This window comes from Malaya genurostris, chromosome 3 (genome assembly GCF_030247185.1).
Source record: "Malaya genurostris strain Urasoe2022 chromosome 3, Malgen_1.1, whole genome shotgun sequence".
NCBI lineage: Eukaryota > Metazoa > Arthropoda > Insecta > Diptera > Culicidae > Malaya > Malaya genurostris.
The window spans coordinates 94,450,433-94,475,106 of NC_080572.1; the positions used below are offsets into that span (position 1 = coordinate 94,450,433).

The 24,674-nt window shown below is 37.0% G+C and overlaps 1 protein-coding gene across 20 annotated transcripts in view; it reads left to right on the forward strand.

Annotated features, from left to right (window-relative positions):
• Positions 1 to 24,674, forward strand: part of LOC131438867 (somatostatin receptor type 2-like) — a 209,766-nt gene that overhangs the window by 32,507 nt on the left and 152,585 nt on the right. For 3 of the 20 annotated variants that reach the window (XM_058609218.1, XM_058609222.1, XM_058609226.1), the window contains exon 2: positions 3,654 to 4,193. The exons of 11 other annotated variants lie outside the window; for them this stretch is intronic. The gene's annotated coding sequence lies outside the window, so the exon portion shown is untranslated. Of the gene's footprint in view, positions 1 to 1,548; positions 3,597 to 3,653; positions 4,194 to 24,674 lie in introns of those variants that run through there. 6 more of the 20 variants (XM_058609220.1, XM_058609229.1, XM_058609221.1 and 3 more) reach the window with 4 other exon arrangements.

Here is a 24,674-nt window from a genome sequence, read left to right on the forward strand (position 1 = left end):
CCCTAAATAGGGTTTAGCAGATTGTTTGGCATTTTTTATGGGGTGCTGAATTTACTTCTGCTCATACCTACGCGAATCGTTCTGCATTCTTCCGGGAGTGCAGAATTGTGTCAAAAAGCAAAGTCTTGGCATTACATTCCTCTTGTGGAATTTGGCCTTTCTGTTTCAACAGACTTCGCAGCCGATTCTTAGTGTACAGAATCATTGAATGGCTAGTACTATGGATTCTACTGACACTAAGAATCCTTTCAGGTCGGGGCTCGAACATACGACAACTGGCTTGTAAGACCAGCGTCCTATGCATTGAACCGCCAACCCAGGACGTTGTGTCGCTTTTGTAAAATCTCTAAATCCTCTCGGGGGTTGGAGGTTTTATTAACTGTGCATCGTTCATCAGAAAGAACGCACATAGTAACAAACCTAAATAGGTTTTACAACAGACTGTTAGGGACCTCGTAGAGGTTCAGAATTTACTTCTGGTTCCACTAAATGTGATCCCCAGCAGATTGTTCAGCATCCCTTAGGGGTGCAGAATTTACTTCTGCTTGTTTGTGTTTTGGTGTCGTAAATTTTCCCCATCCTCCTAGTCCAAACCTTACCATTTCCCTTCAATCCTTCCCTCTTATATATCGGGAAAATGATGCTAAAAACAAATTGATGGCAAGGCACAAATCTCCAAATATCAAGGGGAACGTGCAATTTGAGCCAATTTGTTCTGATTCCTGAATTCGAGCCTTACACTCAAAAATATAAGTCACAATATGATGGAAAGATGATGCGTATGAGCTGAATCAAGAATACATCTTTAAACAGCTCCGGTGCTTCTGAGTCAACAAACGGTAATTAAATTGAGGTAAACGAAAAAACAGTCATCACTTGATGGACAACAAGACTTGTATGCTTTAACAGCCATACCATTTTCAAGAATAGCTCTAATCGGTGATTCAAAGCACTGATTTCGCAAACCAGTTTTCGTATGTTTATGTGCCTGTGGAAGGTCAACTTCCGCATCGAAATTTGTTAGAAGTTATTGCACAGGTTGAGGGAAGATGATACCAGATGATGGTGTGCATATAGCATATACAGGGAAGGAGTAGCAAGACTTTTTTTCTTCTAAATTGCATCAATTATCGAATTTGGATTGTGAAAGTGGAAACTCCAAAACTTTCCGTTAATTCCGCTGTAGAGATTTGCTGCTGGCAGGCCCTATGTACCTATGCAATAGCATCCAATGTAGGTCAGACTTTGCAAAATAAAGATAACGTGTAATAAGTACAGCAAGAGACCGCAACCGATGACAAAAAAAATGCGTTTACACTGAGTATATGTACAGTACCGTACATACGTACCTCCCGAGTAAAGTGTAACATCAAAATGAGAACAAATTGAAATCTGATTATGATAGCAACATCAGATTGAAATCCTAATATGATTTCGACTAATCAAATTTTCAATTAATATCACATTACGTTATCATTTTGCTGTTTAAAGGCAAAAGTTTTGTGAAACTCAAAAAATGAAAATATTAAAATCAACAACTTAGTGAATCCATCGAAATTGAGCAAATTTCAAATGGCAACACAAAAATACAAAATTAAATTTCAATGGAAGAATTATTCCTTCAATCCTTTGTTGCCTTTTACAAAAATGCTTTGCCATCCTGCCGAGATCCTGCAGTTGACCGCAACCATGACCGCGAAGAAACGATTTTTGCAACATTTTTTCAACTTTTACGCAAATAATGCTCCTTCTTTTTAACCACGAGAATATTGGTGTCAAACCTCACGTCTGGGAGGCATTAGATAAATTGGCGATCATCGGTACCACGTTTGTCTGAAGCAGGTCAATCTGAATAGTGGCTTTGGCATTCCCATCTCGCTGATCGTCTGCCGTAAAAGGAGCTTATTTCAGAAAATGAGAAATATATTTGACGTCATCGATTTTCTTCTAGATACGTTAAGTATCAGATCCTGTAACAATTTTTGCGTTCAGTTTAAAAAAAATGTTTCGATATTTGTAATCACACGACGTCGCGAAGTTCATTCCAAAGTTTTTAGACCATTATTTTCAGTCCATCCAGAAAACGGGGACCTGGATGGCGAATATAATCTACTCGCCAAACCCGTTCTGAAAATATCCGTAACTTTATATCCAACATTATGCGAAAAATTCTCTCAGATTTCAGAACCTAGAGCTAATTCTTAATAATACTTAAGTGGCTTAGAGGAGCCACTAAGAAAATATATGTTTAATTTGTATATTCTTAAGTAGTCCACAAACTGTGTCGAAGAGCCTCTTCAAAACAATTCTTATTCCGAGTTATAGATGCTTAGAACTTCATATACTCACTAACGCTAGATACTATGAGAAGTATTTTATCAATCATCTAATAAATCTTGGAACTTTAATACACTTTTCTAAAGAAACCGTCTGACTAAATGATCGTAAATTATAAGTCAACACAAGAACTAGAAATTTATTGAAGAGATTCTGGTTCTATCTGTGGTCAGAAGCGTGATATTCGTTAATTGTCCCAATTAGTCGAAAAAACAAATGATCTGGGATACCTAATTGCCGGATTCCTAATTCACGTTCCGTGTGTTGTAGATGACTTCACTGTAAAACTTTCGGTCTTCAGAGCCTCTAAATTCGTATTTCAAAGTGATTACATGTGCGAGTTGTGTGCGATCAAGTAGATAACTCAATTTAATGTTATAATGTTTTAATGCTACAGCTTTGGATATGAGAAGGACAAAGATAACGTTTGTATACTGTGCTCAAATGCTATTCACGGTGGATGCGGGATGGAAGCGACGCAACGAGTGTGCATTGACAGAAACTACCTGCACACAACTTTGTGAAACAACACTGCTTGTCATATAACCGAACATTTTCCGTTTCCTTATAGCTAGCACCTACAGTCCCTAGCAATCGCAAAAAGTTCGCAATCCAAATCACCTAAGTTCGAAACCGGATTCTCTCCGCGGTAGTGTGAAGATTGCATGAAGTCTTTTTTTCTTACTTGCGACTAATATGGAGATTGCATAAAATCTTTTTTCTTGCTTGCGAGTAATATCGCCTAAATGTATACTATCCCGGACCTTTTATGGCTGTTCTATTTTTAGCTTATGCTCGTGACGTGTCATTTCGGAAAATCTACATCATATTAAATTTTCAATGTGCTTTCACTGAGAGCAAAACCAGTTTTCAGTTTAATGTCACACAGCATTTTTTTTGCTTTCGATTTTGATCTTTTAACCGTTAAAACGACCAAAACGATAGCAAATTAAGTAATCGATATATACGAACAGCACAACATCAAATTTAGTTTTCTTTTTGATCTCACTCTCTACTCGGGCTACAGTACAATAATGCTACCAAGCGAGTCAATGAAATAGCAAGCGGAAACTGCACGTTTTCAGAGTGCCCGTCTTCGTGCTAGTCGATCGCATCACATCGCATTCGCCATTACTGGTGTACTTTTTTATGAGGTGGAAAATGATGGAAAATTTATGAGTTTTAAATGAAAATATTTATTGAAGCCAGCGTTGCTGTACTAACCATATACTGAAGTTCCAGAAAAATGAAAGAAAATGGTAGGATATACTTGACAGGTTTGATATCTATGCTTTATTCAAAAGTATGCTCTTCAGTTTATCCTTATCGAAAAAGGTTTGAGATGATGAAAGGACGCACAACAACAAAAAGTACTCAACTCCGAAGTCAGTGACCAGTTCAAATGAACTGTGTAGGTAAATCAAATGAATTGTAGGTGGATCTATCAGAAGCAGTTAGTATTTTTTCGATGGAGAGTGACAGAGTGAGATAGATAGAACCACGAACATGAGAGAATCGACAAACTAAGAAAAATTAAAAAAAAATGTCACAGGAAGGTTAATTAAGTGTGCAATTATGAGAGACGAGCGAAGTGGAAGTGGTGAAATTAATTACTGTTTTGTTGCCACCCTCGTAACTGGCGTTATAAAGTCGTATCTTTGTGGTTTCATACGTAAGCTATACGAATAAATAAATGCTCGAGGCAAATGCAGTTGGAAAAACAAATATAAGAAAATTGAAAAATAATACCTATTACGATTCCGTCGTTTAGCAGACGTCGCAAAAGTTATTTGCTTAGCAGTGGCGTTTGGATCAGTGGGCACTGGAGTAATGCACCATGGATGGGGTGATTAACTGTGAGTATTGGATAAGAGTTTCCATTGTGTAACTCGGGATAACTCAATAGCAAATGCAAGATCCGGATAGAATCACATGATTCTGTCAGTTTCAGTTTGCCACGTCTCGTAATTGCATATCTCATTAAATATTGAATAGCACGCGTTAATACCAGCGCGCCTCACGGTGAATCATCTACGGTATCTTTAGCATATTAATTTCTTATGCATTAAGGAATGAGTGTACCTGAAAGACCAATTAAAATGTGCTTTCTCGTTAAATCGTCTTGTTATCACTGATGCACTCACTGCTAACAAATGCGTAAAGTGGCAGATGCATCTTAGTCTAGTAAAATGATAATAATTTATTTACTCTAGATCTCCAAGGGCAATTTTACTTTGTACAATTTGTTCGACTGTTGCTGACTAAAACAATTCGATATCGATAATACACAGTTTTCTTTTTCCCTATAGCTTTTGTTTTGGTTCAATAAAAAATCACGAGTTTTCTCTAAATTCAACATATTGATTTGGCTAAAAATTTGCATACGCCTTCTTCATGAACTAAAACGACAGTTTCCATCATCAGTTCACAATATTGACTCTAGTCTTACTTTTGTTGAGGGCTTGAGAAAAATTCCTTGGAGATCTTTCAGAACATTTAGTTCAAAAACGATTGGTCTTTGGCAATGGGCCGTATGAATAAAATGTAACAAGCTTGAATTTCGGTAGTAAATGTTACATGTGGATCACGTTCCTGTCAAAAGCAGAGACTTCCCCTCACATAGGGTCAGAAAACTTTTCTAGCCCGAAGAGGTGAATGACAACAATGTTAAAACCTCTATAATACAAAAAAAGCAGAGACTTTACTACACAACAACATTCGAACATGTAGTGTGAATTTGTTTTTTTAATTTTAGGTTTTAATTTTTATTTAATTTTTTTAATGTTTTTGCTGATGAATGCAGAAATTTATTGCACAGTAGGTCAACATTTAGAAATAATGTACGAAAAATTATAGTTTTTTAAAAATACACACTTAGCAAATTTACATCTTAATAGATGCATATAAAAGGAGCGTCGCGATTTACTTACATTCACAATTCAAAGTATGTAAAGATGTGTGATATCAGTAACTTCACAGTTAATTTATCAGAAGCTTACTTCGATATAGAATCACCGAAGAAATTATGGCATACTTGAATTAAAGTCAAGCGTATATTTCATTTTTTCTAAGAGTGTAGGTTCGTTTTTGAAAATTGTTCCCGAGACATAGCATATATAACCATATTAGAATAGTGTGTGTGTTAGGTCCGGGTTTGCGGTTCAATGCTTAGGGCACTGGTTTTACGAGCCAGTTGTCGTATGTTCGAGTACCGACTTGGAAGGATTCTTAGTGTCAGTAGGAACGTAGCACTAGCCATGCAATGGTTCCATTCGCTATGATCGGCAATGTCTGTTCAAACAGAAGGTCAAATCCTCAAAAGGAATGAAATACTAAGGCTCTGTTTTTTGCTATAATAAGGTGTGTAAATACCAAACAAAAGCCGAATGAGCGATAATAATAAGCAATAATTATATGAGGAACACAAAAGTGGTTGACAAAATTGCTCGTCGTGATAATAGTGAAAAAACTACAGCCCCATGGGGTTGTTCAGCCATTGATGTGGAACAAGGCTACCAAAATTTCTAATGATCGACATTTTCAATCAAACAGTTCAATCAACCGTCAGATTTTTGAATCCGCAACTGCACGAGAATCTGCTTAGACTGATCTTTATTAGAAACCAACACCGAACACGTGAACCCAAAATATAGACTCTATTCGTCTTGATTTGTATTTGTTTTGTAGCCGACGAGATTACATCAATATCCCAAATGTATGCAATTATATCTTTGTACATACTTGCGATACGGATTTCGATATTTAAGCTTTTCTTCGCCAAGCTTGTGTTCAAGGTTTGTATGCAAGCAGTTATTTTTTTAGCGTTAAGTTTCTCTACCATTACTACCATTCTTCCATTTCGGTTGAAGCGATAAATTTTTTCTAGTTATTAATCGAGTTCATCTTATATAAATTAGGGATTAAGTTTAAGCACTTGAACTTTACCCACAGACTAACAGACATGACAGTATGAGTAAATTCTTATAAAAATAATTTTTCGTGATGCACTAGTTCCACTTATATTGTACTGCGCGAACTATTTACTATCTGTACACCCCTTGTGTTATGTACAAGTTTTTTTTTACTAGTTGGTTTCCCCTCGTTTGTCAACACCGATCAGCTGCTTGCAGGGATGCCTGATTTCATCAAAATATTTGAAAATGAATCGTCACAATAAATTATTGGATTACGTTGATAATATATTTAACTTTTTCGCGATGTTGAAAGGTAACCAAGGAGTCAAATTGTTCATCTAGACTATTTTTTATTGTGTTGGTAGTTTTCACCCGAAATTAAGTGGCGGCAGACCAGAAGCAAGTAAATATTGTAACAAAACGGGTTCGATTTTGTATTGCGTTGGAAGACAATTATGTATATAGTTTTGGCAGTATGTATTAAATCTGTATCCTGCATGAAATTCGCATGGACGTATACAAATCAATACATTACAGGTAATTCTGTATGAATGGCAACTCTGTTGGTAAATGAAAAAAATAAACACAGTCTAGATGTCAGACAGGATGTTTTTGATAGGGTAACGTGGCGCCATCATGACACATGTGAGTACTGTCCCAAATAAAGGAATATTCGAAATGCCCGTTAAAGTTATTGAAGAATCTAATTTGAGTGTCCTGTCTGTTATTCTTTGCTTTATCCTGGGGTAGTTGCTAATTTCTCAGGTGAGAACGACATAACATGGAATTTCATCCGAACTCGCTTGACAAGATCAGAGCATACCAATTAAAGCTTCAAATCGTATTATGGCACTTTTTGTCTTGCTGTCTAGCAACAACCTACCTCTGGCACGCTACGCGTAGGACCAGGGATGCCAGGTCATTTTTTCAAAAATCTGTGCCCATTTCCCGTACCATAATAGCAGATCGAAATCAATTTGGTGAGCAAAATAAAGGTCTCACTACCAACACGCTCTGTACCTTTTTCCTCTACCGCTCTGCACTTTTTGGTGCTAAGCTGTGCTCGATTTCAAAAATCTGTGAAAATCTGTGATTTATTCCAGAATCTGTGAAAATCTGTGATCATTTTCAATTCTGTTTACCCTGTTACTAAATAATTTCAATTCAGTTATAACGGTTAATTATTTATACTTAACCGATTTTCACAACCTTAGATTCTAAATAAAGGTAATATGGTCTCATACAATATTTCTGATTCTTTAAATACGACATCCGGTTTCAGAAATATACGATGATAAGTATTTGAAATTTCAAACCTTTGTTCGAAGTACTGTGAACTATGAAAAATGATGCTGTTATGATTTCACACTCGGGATCACCTAAGATACAAAACTACGCCAAATATCTATGAATATCGATTTGTTGTCTTTTTCGGATACGATTGCGCTTGCGAAACGTATCGCATTATTTGCTCTTCCCTGTCTGCTAAAAGTAAGAATAATTCACGAGATGGTCTACAGCCTTAAATGTAATAAATACACTTCCTCTTCTTTTCTGATGACAATGGCTTTCGGTCAAACAAAGAATTTATTAGTTAACAATGGTATTCAACTTTAAAACAACAAATGGTATGCTGCCTTGATATTTGTGTGATTTAGTTGAGAGATGAACTGATTTACATAGATACAATACCAGAATCGCAGCATATGTAAAAACGACAAACTTTTCATTAGTCAGATCACAGAATTCGCGACCATTTCGCCGAATCCTGAAATCGTCCTAAAATTGTAATTGGAATTGATTTAAAATAAAGACAAATGAAAGATAGCGTCAGCGCCCGTTTTGTTGACCTACAATTGTACTTCTTGAAGATTGATTCTTGTACTCTTGAATAAAGATTGATTCATGAAAAGGAATTCCCAGAAAGGAATTCCCAAGAAAACTCGTTGACTATTAGTCTACTACTAAGCATCAAAGTAATTGCATAGGTGTATCAACCAGGCAAATGTAGGTGGTGTTTTCCGTTTATTAAGTAAAAATGAAAAAAAGTCTGATGCGGCTACGCCACATCGTTTTGGTTCATGTGCTGTCCGACCTCGCTACCGCTCGTTCGGACCTAACTAAAGCAAAGAAACCTAGCTAGTAGACCGGGCAAACGAGGCGGTTACAGGTTTGTATGCAAGAGGCCGCCACTTCCGACGGCTTTGATTTTCTTAAAATTTGGAAAAATGAATACGATTGTATTTTGACTTATAATTTTTTTTCATCAAAAAAATTAAAAGTCTTATCAGCTATTATGATCTGTGTGATGATGATGGATATTTTTATTATTATTATTATTATTATTATTGTTATTATTATTATTATTATTATTATTATTATTATTATTATTATTATTATTATTATTATTATTATTATTATTATTATTATTATTATTATTATTATTATTATTATTATTATTATTATTATTGCTATTATTATTTTAGAGTTGATATAGGTAAAAAAAGACTATCTATAGAAATTCAATATAGCTGAATTGAGAGATGTCATTGTTTGAGACCAAATATGGTGCGTTCTCGCTGAGATCTCTTTGGTCTTAAGGTCCTTGTGAATTATTGTCTAATATTGGTAGAGATATTGGGTTCGATTCCTAATTAGTTCAAGGATCTTCCCGGGTTGGAAATTTTCTTGATCAACCCTGGATAGTAATTGTAATATAGTATAGTAATTTTTTTTCAGCTGTTCTATTGAAGGAGAATCCAAGCCTGCTAATTTAACCATCTCGTTTCTATTTTGGTTTACTGATTAAAGGATGTGTAAAAATATTATTTGTCACTTATACCGTTTTCGTTTATTGATCAGAGCAGCCCGAGAGTTGACCCAGAGTTGCCCAAACAACTTGTGATATGTTTGTTTTAGTAACCTCTGGTCGCTCTAGATCGGACTACAATCGTGTAGTTTCGCTCTGAAAATTTTCTCGAGTCGCACCTCGCATCCATATGAGTTGTTTATTATTATTTTTTCTTTTTTATATGAGTTGTTGTTTAGGACGCGTACCACATGTTCGTTTTTCTCGGAGTCAGAGTAGCCCGCGTGTAGGTTCAAAAACGAAACGTGTAGGTTCAAACAAGTTTTAACTCTGATTTCATGTTTTAAGCGGAATAACATGTTTTACTTTTGCGTTATTTCATATTCAGAAACGTCACATTAAAATATGTTTTCCCGAAATAACATGATATAATTGTCAGTAAAGCACAACCCTGCTAGCATATTCCGTCACTTTACGACTATGTCAATTGACAAGCTGTTCAACAACAGCAGTTTTCCATCAAAGTAGTCATGTAATTATAATAAAACAAAACTGGAAACTGATACCAACGTTGCCAGATATACCTATTTTTCGGTATTTATACAGATTTTTGCCGTCTATACTAGAGATGGTCGGGTATCGGGTATTTTACCCGAAACCCGACCCGTACCCGTACCCGACGGGTTTTTGGTCGGGTACGGGTAAAAAATTTTATTTTCAATCGGGTACGGGTCGGGTACGGGTAAAAAATTTTACTGCTCACTCGGGTACGGGTCGGGTACGGGTAAAAAAATTTATCGCTCACTCGGGTACGGGTCGGGTACGGGTAAATTTTTTTTTCGGATCGATTACCCGACCATTTGTACTTCACATAAATATGTTTACACGTTGACGAGATTTTTTCATTGCAAACAGTTTAATAATCAATTTGATTCAAGGGGTTTTGACATTCCCGCCTAGGACCAGACCTGTCAAACGGCATCTTTTTCCAGAAAAAAACATTTTTTTCTTCATGAAAAGTTATGTGAATATTTCCCGCCCTACTTTGTTTATAACATATTTAATAAGACACACTGCCTTAGCTCTATGATGTTGCGGTCGGAATCTACTTTTCACGTAGGTTTTAATGGACTGCCATTTTAAAGCTGTTTAATGCACAATCCAGTAAAAATTATTTGATTCATATACTGCCCATACTCGCATATCAGTCTCATATCGATTTTCGCCAATTTTGAGTTAGCTTGAGGAATGGAGTCATTCCTCAATATACTCTCAGAAATTGCAATGAAAGTTGAGGGTTTGTTCAGTAAAATATAAAAAATATCAACTCATTTCTTTGTCCCATATGCTAAATATCAGCATATCAGTCCCATTCAGTGCAAAATTTCAATAATTTCATTTGTTGCAATATTGGAACAGCAAAGGTGTATTACCGATATTTCATGTAATAATACCAAGATTTTGCATTAGGGAGCAAAGCAAAGTCCTGGCATTACATTCCTTTCGTGGAATTTGGCCTTTCTGTTTCAACAGACTTCGCAGCCGATTCTTAGCGTACGAATCATTGCATGGTTAGTACTATGAATCCTACTGACACTAAGAATCCTTCCAGGTCGGGGCTCGAACATACGACAGCTGGCTTGTAAGACCAGCGTCCTATGCATTGAAGCGCCAACCCGGGACCAGCATTAGGGAGCACAATAAATAAAAAAATTCGGAAATAAACTTTTGATCGTCTTTTTCTCAACATGCCGATTTCCCATATGGGACTGATATGCAAGTATGGGCAGTATATAAAATGTAGTGTAGTACTCATATCACATTCAGATACCAGAAAACTGTTATTTTAAATATTGGTTAGAGATTTTCAAAATTTTCATAAAAATCATTGGGATTCTTACCATAAAAACATGAACATTTATTTCAGAAAATCTACATAGAAGTTCTTATTATTCTGCACTTCTGGGTGGTGTCACCTCACTTTAAATGACACCGATTGATGGCACAGCAAGTTGGGCTATATTGCTAGTTAATTTTCGTTTCATTTCACTGGACTACAAGTGAAAATCTCGATGCGTGACAACGTGGAGTCGCAAAAGTAAGGGTGAAAATCTTTTCTCGTGAAATACTCAAATTTTCACCGTGTTAACTCGTTGAGGGTTCCACCGGTTCAATGGCTGTAAAAACCACCAGCTACCGATAACATCGTGGGTGTGGGTTTGTGAGGTTTACAAAACGGGCATAGTTGACAGATTAATTTAAATCAAAATCATAATTAATTTTGCTTTGTAGTAAAAAATTGTAACCAAAAAAATTTCCTACGAATGTTCAAACTACTTACACTTGAAGGACTCACCGTTCACCATGTTCAAAATTGAATTTTTCACACCGGGAATACACGTACATTGTTTGATTCTTTGGTCGAACTGATAACACACTATTCATTTTAGGGGATGTTCGCATAACATTCATTTTCGTCACGTATAATATTCAATTTGACATTTAGAACTATTTTACGTGATTTTTCAAGTGATTCGAATGTGAATTTTTATGTGTGTCAGGATAACGAGCACGCTTACTTATAGTTCTAAAGAATTGGATCAAAAGTCGCACTGTTTCGTAAAAACCATACCTACCCAAAATTGAGTACAACGGGTATTACGACATATTGGGTAAATATGCTTTTTGAAAAATTTGAGTAGATATTACTCGCTTTTGTTGACATTTGTAAATGAGTGTAAAGTACCAAAGACATTGGAAATCTACAGGGTCCGCCATCTAACATTTATTTTTGAGCTAGCGGTTATTTCGACATTGGTAACCTAAATGTCACTTCTGATTTGACAGAAACTTAGTTGTATCCTTCCGCTGAACGAAAATGGTTGTGTGTACGCTTGAGAAACGTGTGAAAATAGTGCAGTTTTACTTTGAAAATCATGGTAATGTTGCGAAATGTGTGCAAAAAAATCATCTTCTCGGATGAGGCACATTTTCATCTCGGCGGGTATGTTTACCGGCTGCTCGGCCATCCATGGAAGTTGACCATCAATGTTAACTTCCCTCTCTGAGCAGCCTAGATAGCCGTGTAGTGTCGGTAGCAGTTTCCCAACTGCTAAGAATAACGCTACGGTCCACCTGTACCGGTGGTATAAGTCCACCAAACAGGTAAGCCGTGTGGCATCCGGCGGAATTATTTTTTACCAAGAATTGATCCACTGGTTTCCTATTCCATGTCGTAAAAGGCCACAACAATAGGAACTCCTAAGTCAAGGTGTATTTCCGTGCCGATGGCTGAATGGCTGCAGGAGGTTAAACATTGCAGTCGTGAACGGAATATCTTGGGTTTTTCCCTTACTGGATACACGCAATGCTTAGCAATCAACTTCTTTGATCATCGCTTCGGCAGGCCAGAGATTAGAAAGCTGAGTGTCTGTGGGTGTCCTCAAGGTGGTGTACTATCCCCACTTTTATGGAACCTAGTCGCTGATAGTTTGTTAAGGAAACTTAATAACCTTGGATTTCCGACTTATGGTTTTGCCGACGATTATCATATATTGATGACCGGTATAAGCATTAACACTCTCTTTGATTTAATGCAGCAAGCCCTGCGATCTGTTGAACAATGGTGTTGTCAGGTTTGGATTATCTGTAAATCCGGGCAAAACATCAATGGTGCTTTTCACTCATCGTAGGATAATTACAGGAGCTCGTCCGTTGCAGTTCTTTGGTTCAGGGGTCACTGTGGTCGATCAAGTTAAATACGTCGGGGTTATTCTTGACTCAAAACTGAATTGGTCTGCTCACATTGATTTCAGGATTAAAAGAGCTTGCATGGCTTTCGGCCAATGCAGACGAGCTTTTGGAAAATCATGGGGACTCAAACCCAGATATATTCATTGGATCTACACAACTATCGTTAGACCAATTTTAGCATATGGATGTCTTGTATGGTGGCAGAAAGGAGAAGTCGCGACAGTTCAGTCAAAGCTAAATCATCTCCAAAGGATGGTCCTAATGGCGATGACAGGAGCATTCACGACAACTCCTACTGCTGCTCTAGAGGCGCTACTGTGCATTAAACCACTACATGTATTCCTAAAACAAGAAGCATTATCTTGTGCATACCGTCTTAGGGTTACAGGGCTTTGGAACAGTAACCCATTAGAATATGCTACCAGTCACACTCGCTTGTGGTCTCAAATGGTTCCGTGGGATGAGTATTTACTCGCTCCTAGTGACCTAACTCTCACATGCAGTTTTCCTTTTAAAACATTCAATGTGAGCTATCCTCTTCGTTAGGAATGATTGTCTGGTTGTCTGGAACGACAACTTGATGAACACATAGTTTGTTTTACGGACGGTTCTCTGTTGAATGGTCGTGCTGGTGCTGGTATCTACTGTCGTGAAATAGGCTGGAGCAGTCTCATTCACTTGGTAGATACTGTACTGTGTTCCAAGCAGAAATCTACGCAATTCTGTGTGGAGTACAATCGGCACCTCAGCAGAGGATCTGTGGTAAACGTATTTATTTTTGTTCCGACAGTCAGGCAGCCTTAAAAGCACTCAGTTCGAATGACTCACGGTCGAATCTAGTGATCGCATGTCGAACTCAAATTAAAGACCTCAGCATTTCAAATGCTGTTTACTTCATATGGGTACCCGGCCATTCTGGTATTACTGGAAATGAATGGGCTGATGAGTTGGCTAGAGCTGGTGCAACGAATGATTTCGTTGGTCCTGAACCAGCTTTACCACTTTCAACTAGTTGGATAAAGCACAAGATACGTTCTTGGGCTGCATCCAAACATGCCAGCTACTGGCGCAGCTTGCAAACTTGCGCTCAGACAAAAGCATTTCTACCAGATTTAAATCTGAAAATGTCAAAGTGTCTACTGCATTTCTCCAAGTATCATTGAAGTATTCTGGTCAGAGCTCTGACTGGACATTGCAAACTCAATTATCACATGGCTACTATTCAACGTGCTGAGTATTATTCGTGTGATTTGTGTGAATGCGATTATGGTACTTCATATCATCTGATATGTAACTGTCCCGCATTGACGCAGCTACGTATCCGGGTTTTTGGTTCTCCATACATGGTTGAGTCTGTGTATGCGGAGCTAAAATTGAAGGATATTCTCTCGTTTCTCACCCAATGTGGTAAGGAGCTATAGTCAGAAGGGTTCATCGTTCTTCCTGGAGTAAATGAATCCCTTCTGTATGCACCTTAAATAGGGTTTGGCATCCTCTGGGGGGTACCGCATTTACTTCTGCTCGTACATACTGCGAGTCGTTCTGCATTCTTCCGGGAGTGCAGAATGGTGTCGCTTTTGTAAGATCTCTAAATCCTCTCGGGGGTTGGAGGTTTTATTAACAGCAGACTGTTCGGGACCTCGTAGAGGTTCAGAATTTCCTTCTGCTTCCACTAAATGTGATCCTCAGCAGATTGTTCAGCATCCCTTAGGGGTGCAGAATTTACTTCTGCTTTTATGTGTTTTTGTGTCGTCAATTTTTCCCATCCTCCTAGTCCAACCCTTACCATTTCCTTTCAATCCTTCCCTCTTATATATCGGGAAAATGATGCTAAAAACAAATTGATGGCAAGGCACAAATCTCCAAATATCAAGGGGAACGTGCCATTTGAGCCAATTTGTTCTGATTCCTGATTCCTGAAATGTCACTTCTGATTTGACAGAAACTTAGTTGTATCCTTCCGCTGAACGAAAATGGTTGTGTATACGCTTGAGGACCGCGTGAAAATAGTGCAGTTTTACTTTCAAAATCATGGTAATGTTGCGAAATGTGTGCAAAAAAATCATCTTCTCGGATGAGGCACATTTTCATCTCGGCGGGTATGTTAATAAGCAAAATTGTCGCATCTGGGGACGGAAAACCCGCACGTCATCATGGAGAAGCCGATCTCAGAGAGTGACGGTTTGGTGCGGATTTTTGTCTGGCGGTATCATTGGGCCTTTTTTCTAAGAAAATGAGGCAGGAGCCGCCGCCACGGTCAATGGCGAGCGGTACCGCGTCATCATTAGCGATTGGTTCTTCCCGTTACTTGAAGAGGAAGACTTGGACACCTTTTGATTCCAACAAGACGGCGCTCCGTGCCACACAGCCAACGCTACGATCGATCATCTGTGCACAGTCTTCGGAGATCGAATTATCAGTCGAAATTCGGATGTCGTTTGGCCGCCTCGGAGCTGTGATTTGACACCGTTAGACTATTATCTTTGAGCGGCTGTCAAAGATAAGTGTTATGTGGACAAGCCAGAGACAATTCAAGCCTTGAAGGATAACATTCGTGCATCCATAGCTGAAATAAAGCTGCATACAATCGAAAATGTATTAAAAAGCTGGACCGACCGTATGGCGTACTGCAAGGCCAGCCGAGGCAGCCATTTGAATGAAATTATATTTCACAATTACCCGGAAGGACTGTACTTTAATATGAAAAAATAAATTTTGAATTCGGATGAACCGTTTGTTTTTTATGCATGTTTAAAAAAAGTTCCATTACATTATTCATGCTTCACAGTGTATTTATATGTTTAAAAGTAAACAATCATTTTAATGTATTTTTCTTACCAACTAGAGCCTGATACGGCTCGATATCTAAAACACTTTATTTTTTCCATACTGAATTTTGGTAAAATTTTTACTACTCATTCGGGTCGGGTACGGGTACAGGTAATTTTTAATCGGGTACGGGTCGGGTACGGGTAAAATTTTTTATTTTTTTTCGGGTACGGGTCGGGTACGGGTAATTTTTATTTATTATTGATCGGGTACGGGTCGGGTACGGGTAATTTTTTTAATTTTCAATCGGGTACGGGTCGGGTACGGGTAAATTTTTTTGCTGACCACTCGGGTACGGGTCGGGTTCGGGTATAAGAATTTCTATACCCGACCATCTCTAGTCTATACCGCAATACAGATATGTACTCCCGAAATACCGATAACTCACGAATCATATAGATAAGTACCGATTTTGGTTTTTAGCTTAAATAGATATGAGAAAAGGTTGTCGTGGAACTTTTTTTGCTCATTTCTTGGTGACATTTTCTACTACTTATGTAGAAGAGACTCTATTATCATCATCATCATCATCATCATCATCATCATCATCATCATCATCATCATCATCATCATGCGGTTACATTCTACATTTCAGTTTGGTTGTGTTAATGTTTTGGTATTGCAAATAGCCTAATTTGTTATTATTCGGCTCATGCAGGTAATAAGTTAAGGTATTCAGTTTAGGTTTTATTACAACTAAACGATTATCGTATCAAGATCCTTTACTATTTAAAGATGAGGGCACAATATGGTATGCATTCATTGTTTTCTTCTGATCGGGACAGGCAACTCACAATAAATTATCCCCCTTAGTAATATTAGCTGGGGTACCCGTACATCGACATTCTTTCTGAATCCAGATTTATGTAAATGGTTTTAAAGTAGCTACGACTACTAACAGCTAACCGGTCAATTTCGATTATCTCTGTGATTTCATCGACGATGGGCCTGCCTGTGTGAGGTGCACAAAGACTGCCTCAGAAAGTATGGACTGGCCTAATTTTCAGTGAAAACAATACAAAAGATACACTCTTAATATTAGATCAGCTCAATAGATTAGTATTCTCAACACTTGCTATCTAGCGATTGGAGACTAGCCGGTAAAAATTCTTCCGAATATTCTTCGGTAGATTAATAACTTTATTGTTTTAATCGATAGATACGTTACTTTGAATATTTTCAGAGATACTTTTGAATTTACTTCGAAATGAGTTTTTTTCGAAAGCATTCACAGAGTAAAAATAAAACTACTGATCTAATCGACTCGAATCTTTTTTTATTTGATAAGACATTGTACAAAGGAGTGCGTGAACCTGTATAAACAAATCGGTTTAAATATTTTATTTTTTATAAAAACAACAAGAAAAAAATTTGTTTTTGTTGCAAATACATTTGTATATTTATTTGTAGCTAAGAATTAAGTATTCATATAGCATCTGAGGTTCTCGAAGAAAATTTGATTAATTTGTTATATTATTTGGATGTTATCAACTTTGTTTCTTTTCTAGTTTCTGCACGATCGCTGTACATAGGGTAGCCCCTTTTTCGCACAGACAAGTTTTGAAACTTTACATGTTTTATCATCAATACCCAACATTCTTCCATTGGTCGAATTCGTGTGCGATTTGATAGGTTCGTGTCGTTTGGAGTGAAAGCAACATTTTTATGGTAAACATATTTACCGTTGATTTCGCGTAATGATAACACGCAAGATCTAACCCGAAGACAGTAAACATTCCTTGATGTATATATCGCTGTTTATTGAAACAGTTGTGATGGAGGATTGCAAAATTTTAACGCTGCCACAAATAGCTTGCCAGACCATAGCTTTCTTGCCAGTTTCTTCGACTAGAATCGATGTCTCGGACTTCTTACACTGCAAAATAGTGTGACTCCGGTAGGGATATGTAATCAGATTTGACGTGCACACCTATTTTTTTCGCTGAATCTCGGTAACATAATTGCTGAGAGTTGCACCGCCAAGTACTATGTAATAATCTTGGCTAAAGATAAAATTGCGGAGTTCCGGCAATCTCAACTTTGACAAACGTCAGTTATTACTGAAGTTGTCAGCAAAAAGGCTACTTTCTGTTCGGCATAACCTTTACTGAATGTTCAGCGATGTGACATTCATGAATTACTGAGCCATCAGCAAGTAAACAAAGAATTCATTTTTTTAATTGTGAAAATGGAATTGAGGATCAAGATTATATTTTATTTTCGTTAAAACATACAAAAAATGTGCAATACAATACTTTTTTTTTGTTCCGATTATAGAGGTTTTAACCTTAAGGTCATTCGCCTCTTCGGGCCAGAAAAAATGTCTGACCCTATGTGGGGAATCGAACCCAAGTGGGCTGCGTGAAAAGGCATCGACTTACCCATCACGCTATACCCGTCCCCATTACAATACTTATGTATCGAGGACGTACAATTGTTGAATATGAAATTCGGACTAAACATCGAATGTCGAATATGTCGGTTGACATGTCGTTGAAGTTAGTCGACATCAGTACGGTAAAATTTCATTTTCAATCGAATAATATAATATGAAAATGAAATTTATGGCCGTCGACCGTCAGCATATCCCTACTAATTCATTCATTCTTTTGCTGTCATTTTCAAGTGAAGCTCCCAGGATTCATCATCAATTGAATAATCCTACCTAGTCATTTGAAGTTTTCTTTGCTCAGTTTTAAGTTCCAAGTAGTCTACCTGTTTCATTGCCTTCGCTCTTGGTAGTAAGCAAGTTCGAACGTATAGAATTATAAATGGAGTAAAGTATTAAAAATGAAAACTGAAGGAGGAAACAATTAATTTATGTGTATTCTGTGATTGATATTTCAGCTATCTGTCTTTCATCCAGCTATTCATCAGCTATGGTTTGTCTATTTACCAATTAGAATGTTTACATGAACCTCATTTGAAGGCCGCTCACACACTATTGAAAGAGATATTTTGTTACTTCAAGAGATCAACTGACGGTGGTTAAACTGAGCCTTGATTGAAGTCAGATGTCAGAGAGTGAAGTTTACAGCAGTAGAGAGATCGTCAATATGTTCCACATTCAGTTTCAATTGAATTGAATGAAGTTTTACTGCACTGGTCGACATATATTATAATGAGTACCCGACAGTGAAATCAGGATCTGGAAGAAGCTTTCTACAAATAATCAACAATAATTTGTAGATATTACATTTACTGGATAGATAGTAGATTCTCACGTCTTCCTTTCGCACTAATTTCATTTTGTTTAATGATCACCGGAAATTTTCCCCGAAATAAATAAAATAATAAAAGTCATTTTCATTGACTAAAAATAGACGAAAATGACAAGAAATTACTGTCACTCTCAGCTTCGCTTGCAAACTATGAGAACGAAATCCATGTCCAGTCAATGACATAAGCGGGACAGTAGTTTCAAAATTGTGTTTTTTCTTTCATTTGCTCTTTCAGTCATTTGCAGTTTTCAGTGAAAATCCCATAGTATGTAGTGTCAATATTCAACCGAAGCTGTGAGAATTGAAAATGACAGAAAAAGGTTTCACAATAACTTTTACCTGTTGGTGTTCGAATTTGTAGTAGTTTTGGTTTCCAAAGAGGTTCTGGGATGTAATTATTTCGATTTGTCATATTTTAGTCACTTTTTATAGCCAAGCGTAACACATGTTCAATACATCGATGAAAGAATGGGAATTGAAATTCTGTTGATGCTCCCTAAAGATGTTAGTTTGGTTTCGTCTTGCCATAGAGGAAAGAGTGACGTTGGCAATTATACTCTCTCTTTGTTTCAATGAGAAACGAGAATGCTTCGTCTCTCTTCGTTTGTTCTGGTGTCGGTCATTTGCGAATGAGACAATAAAATAAGCAATTAAGCTCTACTGCGTAGTGCCAAGCAAAAATGAATTTTGCATAACTAACACATGTTCCGAAATTTTGGTAAACGCATTTGCTGATTTCGGTATAATTGTTAATCACCGATGAGTTCAGCACAAGATTTTGCCAAATGTCGGTAAAAAGATGCACTTTGCCGAAAAATCAGTAAATCTACTAAACGAATCTCGGATAACATAATATTGATTATTGAACAATTCGTATAATTTTGTGTGTAGGTTTCGTTGTCCACGATTATGCAGTTCGAATTTCATCGTCTGGGTACAATATTTAAACGTCGTTCTAATGAAAGTCCATGCATTTTGAAACGAAATGATGGGAACAAATAAACGGTTACACAAGCGATAGAAGAAAAGTGTAAACAACATACAACATCCATGCTTCATAAAACATCAATCATTATTGTCTGCTACCGAAAAATTTGAGAATTATTGATTTACGTTAATGTATGTCATGTATTGTATTCAGATACTAGCAAAACTCTTCAGAGTATGTTTCCATCCCGTGTGCATGAATCTAAGTAGTGAAGAAACACCGAGTACATCCATCAATTAGCAGCTATTTTGCATAGCCTATTCATGAATAGGCTTGTCTTGACTTGATATTTCATTGGTAGCAGTTTTTCCAAAACGAAAAATCATCTGCGCTCTTATGGAAACACAGGTGAATAACAACCGTAAATTTGATGGCAATAAAATTTATGTTATATCCGGTTTAATGATTGTTTGGTAGATTTAGGTTAGTATGCTGACTTCATAAAAAATTTTATCGCAAAACTTTGCGCATTTAAAGAACTTTTTCACCGGTGTCGGTAGAAACGCTTATCACAGTTTGAATGAACAAGGTTTGGTTAATCATGTTCCGACGTTGAACATAAACTCATACCTCGGAAGGCTAAACATGCAACCGCTTCCTAAGGTTCCTGGCAACATGGGATAGATAGTGTTATGATTCTACCAACTCCATGATGCCTGGCAGGAACTGTTAAAATCTTACCTAAATGCGGCTGAAGTTATGATTTATGAGCGACAGGAAAATAAAATTAAATATGGTTCGTTTTACGCTGGCATCTAAATGGAACCGGTTCATCGTTGTGTGTAATTTTTCCCGCAGATGATGCTGTGAATGATCTCGCTGCACTGACTGCGGTAGATTGAAGAGAGAAATCTGCGGTGATTTTTTGTGTACTACCGTACATGCTCAGTGAAGTTTATCAAAACCATGCAGTTAGAAAAAAGTTTGCATTTACTGCCAGTGAGACTGCAAAAAAGTTAGGAATGTAAAAAGAGCGAAATGATGAAAACAAGCTCCAAACAGAGAAAACTTTTGATTTTTTTTATCAGGTTGATTGCGCTGGAAACAGACAAACAAGTTGGGGAACGTTAACCAAACAATGTTAACTTGAATTCACTCATTTTCATATTTTATTTTCAACCATAGGGAATATGTTTTCGAATAATCTCAAAATGCAGCCTTTTGGGATGTTACTAATAACGCTCACAAAATTTCATAATCTAGGGCAGTTGCCATTTCATTCCCAAAATAATTTAAATACTGGCGGTATAACGAATTGATGCTATCATTCAAGCATATATCGGAAAGACAAACTACTAGAATACGAAAAACCTAGTGCTATACCTAAACCCGCCAATGATTTATCACTACGTCATCACTGTTTCAATAATCGATTTACTTTATGTAAATCAATAAACAGTTCGAGATCAATCTTTTGAAAACATTTGACGTTTGCGGATCTGAAAGTTTGTCGTTTATTCGAGCTTGTACCATGGCAATCGTGCCGTAAAACAGAACGCTCAAAAAACATTTTAAAATAATAAAGACTTTTAAACTTTTCGCGTCACCTTAATTGGATTAATGGGGAAATTCAAAGGAAAGCGCCATCACGGACTTGTCTCGAAAATTTTCTCATATATAGCAACCAAGGTAATCCTGCTTGTTGACTACTTAATTCATTTACTCCAGCGAAAACTTTTGCTATAAGAAATTGTTTCGATCCACGCACTAGTCAGGTGATACCTTTTCTTTTATGGAAGCTATCTATTGCAAATGTTTTCTTTGGTCCCAATTTCGGAGGACGAGTTTACTATTTCTTAACACTTATCGGCAGAAAAGCGTGGCTCCGTTGATTCCTTCCAGAAAAGCTTCCTACAATATTCCTCCTGAGCTGTTTAGTCACTTTCAACGACATTTTCTGGAATTCAATTTCAGTTTCACTACTTAAAAAACAAAATCTATTGGCAAGATATCAATACATGCTCAAGTGATAACAGAAACGGGTGAATACTGTTTCTGAGCAAGAAAGATAAAAACATCAACAAAGCTTGTTAAAGAACTTTTAATATCGTTTCAGTCCCTCGTCGTTCCAAGTGGGTGCCGTACCAGCTCTGTTGGTAGATGGGAACATCAAAACAATAAATTTTCCGTCTCTAGGAGGTGAACGGCGTCACCGTGCCTTCCATGCTGGCGTGCTCCGGTGTGCCACATCTTGAATTTCATATTTGCCATCAGAATGTCGTCGCCCCCGTGCCACCAGTTTACCTGTGATGGAAACTAGGAAACGAGCGAAAATCTCAGTGCAATGATTTCTGGAAATGTAAAAAATTCACCCGGATGCCGTCTGCTGCTTAGCTATTCAGCATGTTCTCGGAATGGACCATTGTATCTTGATTATAGCAATTAGTGTGTTTTGTTTCAGTCACAGGAATTTAATTTCAATTTAGTTACAGCAATAGAACTTCTGTAGCTGTGGTAATTTTATGATCGGTTCTATTCTATACTGAAACAAAATAATTAAAATACTCAGCATCGTATCTTTAACATAAAATTAAAAACAGCATTTTTAGCAGATACAATTTTAACCAATTCTTGTGATGTTCGGAATTCATTGTCTGTACACGGATCCGCAAAACTACCTAATTTTGAGAATTTTCCACCTAACTTGGGGGTGCCGATCAGTAACCTTAATTTAGATAAAGGTGTTATATATACTCACTAGTTAGTTATATTTACTGAAAGGTTACCTAATTTTAGCTTTTAGAAAGAAAGTCTCAAAAATCGGTTGTTTTGCTCCGGATGTATCGGATATAGCTTCCGCGAACTCCAAAATTGATCTCTCTGACATAAATGTCTTGTTTTTTGTCCAAATCCGACCATCGTTTCCGGAGCCACACAATAATGCAAAACACGTAACAATTTCTGAACTGAACTCAAAACTGTTGCAATTTGATGATCATGTAAGCTACTGAACTCTATTTAAACCGATCCCCGATAGTCAAAATATTTCAAAGTGAAAGTCCTTCTCGCAATGATAGCTAAGGGATATTCTCAAACTTAGACACTTACTTTAAAATTTCGATAGTATTTATCGCGTTTATTCTTTGTATTCTCTTTGAAGAAGAGTAAAACAATTGTTCCAACGATATTTTATTATTTCAACACCACTTTTCTACCACGATTTCTCCTCAGTCACCAATAAAAACGCTACAGTCAATGAGCGATGATCCCATCATTCGATGCAAATCTCTTCCTAGCAAGCTTCTTTATTTGAAACTGAGAACAGTAAATAGTGGCAGGGAGCTAAATTTAGCGAATATGTTAAATATAGTCAAAAATTCGAATTACTTTGCAAACATTTGTGATTGCGAATACTCTTTCTATTGATATCTTTACGATGATTTATTAGTTATGAGTTGAATTGACGAATTTTTTAAGCTGTGTGGTTTTTATGCGTTTTTTTCAAGTAATGTGATTGTTGTCTCGTCTGAGAAATGCACGGAATCTCGAGATCTGGTGTTGTCTGGGGTTCACAGGGTCGATTATTTTCACAGTTTTTCTCGAGATAACATCAGATCTTGATATTTATTTAATTTTTGAGACACTCACAAAAACGGCTTAGTCTTTCGGTTTTTTTATCCATTCATATTTATGCGGTTTTTATAATGCTACTAGCGGACCCCTGCACACTTCGTAGCGCAATAATATTAGATTAGTTGTAAAAAATCAAAACTACTTATCAATTTTAATGATTATTGAAGAAAAATATCATTGTAATGCTCCATAATATTGGCCCCAACCGCGGACAACAGGACAAAATATATAAAACCGTTGGTTTGTCGCAACGCGAACAGGCAGCGTACAATTTTCCATCTGAAAAAACTCTATATTCACGCTACAGACTTATTACGATTATTGACGGTAACAGAAAAGTTAAACGGATGAGAAAATGACGATCAAATTGAAATGACGTTCAAATTGAAAAGACATATGGCATCACTGGAATGCGTGGAATGAAAACTTTTTCTTCTTCTAATTTACCATTCAAAACTGTTGCCTCGAAAACATTTGCGATTACTTTTGAACTTTTTTCTGTACTTGTTCCTTTATTTTCTGCACTTTATTTTATACCTTGTGTGTTTGTACTTTCTATGCTTGTTTCAGAATTCGTTCCTGTACTTTCTGTACCTGCTCCAGTATTTTCTGTATTTATTCCTGTAATTTATGTACCTATATCTGTACCATCTGCACATTCTGTACCTTTTTATGCACTCTCTGCAATTGTGCCAGTACTTCTTTTACTTGTTTCCCTCATTTCTGTACTTGGTTGTGTACTTTCTGCACTTGTTCCTGTACCTTCCTTATTTTTTCCTTAACTTACATTCTGTACTTATTCCTCTTTTTTCTGTACCTGTAGCTGTCCCGGTGAATTTCTCACAGCTCAAAAATTTTCTTTGGATATAAATTATTTCAAATACTCAAAAGTCAAAATAGTCGAACGACCCTCATGATTGCTCGCGATCAGTGTAGTAGAATTTTATTTTTCTTGCGCAGTGAGAAGTGCTATCCTTCATGTTCCATAAAAATGAATCACCTGACAATTGTTTTTGATTCGATGCCAACATTTTTCCCCAAAATAGGTACACACGTTCACTTAGCACTTTAAAGCCGTTTTTTCCTGCATTTAAAAGTCCCAAATGACCCAAGCAAAATACAACCAAAACCAGTTTATGAGCTAGAGAGTGAATCGTTTGAATAGGTAAAACATGCCGATGAGTTCCCAAATCTCGGTCCATCGATGTAATTTAATAGGAGGCAAACGGGATGGTTCGAGTACATGGGGT